A 2,087-nucleotide genomic window follows, 5' to 3' on the forward strand; every position below is an offset into this window, starting at 1 on the left:
ATTTTCCAAATGGGCTCCAAACGTGCATGAAATACGTGTTTTGTCCCAGCATGAGTACCTGATATCACGTCTAGTGCTGCAACTGGCAGCTCTGCTGGTGCAGCTTGCTCAAAGATCAGCGCAGGCAGCCGCTCTGTGAAGTGATGCCAGTGGAGGAAATATTTCCTTTGCAGGCACTGATGGGCTGCGGGAGTTGGGTCATAAATGAAAACTGTTCACAGTGTTGGATTCCTAACGTTAAGACTTACAGAGACTTAAGCTAACTAATATTTCATTTAGGTACTGTCATACACAGATCGATTTTATTGGCCGTTTCAGTAGGCAGAGGGAAATAGGCACTGAAAAGTAGGATTGCTCATCATTCTTTCTATGTCCCGACAAACGTTTGCTGCTCATAGCACATCCCTCTGCTCTGGGGGTATCTGTGCACGTGTTGCCCATCAAACACCATGCAGCTCCTATTCCTTCTGCTTGAAATATCCCTGCTCTTATTAACAGAGTCTTGAGCAAAGGAATTAAGTCATTCCTTCCTCTTTTTTCTCTGGATTCGAGGCTCGTTGCTATGCAGCTGTAAACACTCCAGCAGGTTTTACAAGCTCTGCAGCAGCGCTCAGTGTGGCTTGGAAGGAGGAATCAAACCGCTGGAATGTGGGATGGACAGGCAAAACATTTGTGCTTGTGTAGGAGAATGAAAACAGAGCTGTGCGTGGGAGCCAGGCAGGCAGCCCAGAGACCCATGTCCTGTCTGCCCAGCCAGGAGCAGCCTGGGTTGCAGCCATGCCAGCCCACACCAGCAGTAGATGGGCAGCCCAGCAGGGCAGGGCCATGCCATGCCAGCTCCCTGGGAGCCACAGGTCACTCTCACTTCAGCAAAGCAATTCTACTCCATGCATTACACTATCATCAGTGATGGAGGACAGCCCTGTGGGCGATGGAGATCTCTGATGCTTGGGGTGAGCACTCTTACCCAGCGGCGTGGCAGAGGCAAGCAGAGCTGCTCCCATCACATCAGCAAAGCCCAGAGGTGTCGGTGCCAGCAGCTGTGTTTGCACACACACTGCATATGCTGCTGACATCTCTCCCCTGCACCGCTGTGTTCCCGGCAGGAGGAGCAGCAGCAGCAGCAAGGCAGAGCAGCAGCAATGCGTGGGCACGCGGTCGTGCTGTGCTCTGTTGTGATAGAGCCCTGTGATGTTAAAATGGAGTGGAGGTGCAGTCCCTGGAGGGGAGAAAGGTACTCAGAGAGCGGCGGTGAAAATGAGACTCATACTGGGGTTTGGAAACCAAACCATTTCATCCAAAACTGAGTGACAGCTGTGTTAGGTAGACCCAGCACTGCCCGCTGCTCCAGCAGCACGTTGTTGCGGAGTGGGGCCATCAGCACTGAGCGCTGGGCCAGGTGGAGGTGGCTGTAGGGCTCCAGCGGTGCAGCAGTGGGATGCTGCAATCAGAGCCCCGTGCCAGCCCGAATTTTGCCATCACCTCTGCACAGTGGGCCTCCAGTCCTACAGAAGCGCTCCCATCACCATCCTTGCCTCGCTCTACCCCAGCGCAGCAGCTCCTCAGCGTGTGTTTTCAGCACGCCAGCACCTGAAATAACCTCGCAGCGTTCACTGAGCTGCAGATCCCTCTGTGCCTCGGGGTGCTGCAGGTGCCTGGTGAGCGCCGCGCTGCTGGAGCACAGCAAAACCGCCGCAAGCACAGCGCAGCTCGGGGGCAACACGGAGCTCTCCGCTCGGCTTTCATGTCGGGAACCGACGGAGCACGGAGCAGCAGCACTCACCCACCTGCCTCAGCGCCGCCGCTCTGCCAGCGCGTTCCCGAAAAGGCAGCGCCCATCCATCTTTAATGCGGGCACTAAATAACTCAGTGTGCCATCCATAATTTAATTCGATGGATGAGAGTGAGCGAGGTGTCTCCTACAGAGGGAAGCTGCACCCTCCCCGGGCAGCTGTGCCAACGCATCGCCGCTCACATTCTTTCGGAGAAGAGTTTCCCCCCGACGCCCACCCCTCGCGCTGCCCTCGCTTTCCCTCCGTGCCTCCCTCCCACCCACGCCCACAGCGGCGGGGATCACGCAGGTACAG

This window comes from Gallus gallus, chromosome 18, assembly GCF_016699485.2.
Source record: "Gallus gallus isolate bGalGal1 chromosome 18, bGalGal1.mat.broiler.GRCg7b, whole genome shotgun sequence".
In the NCBI taxonomy this organism is placed as follows: domain Eukaryota; kingdom Metazoa; phylum Chordata; class Aves; order Galliformes; family Phasianidae; genus Gallus; species Gallus gallus.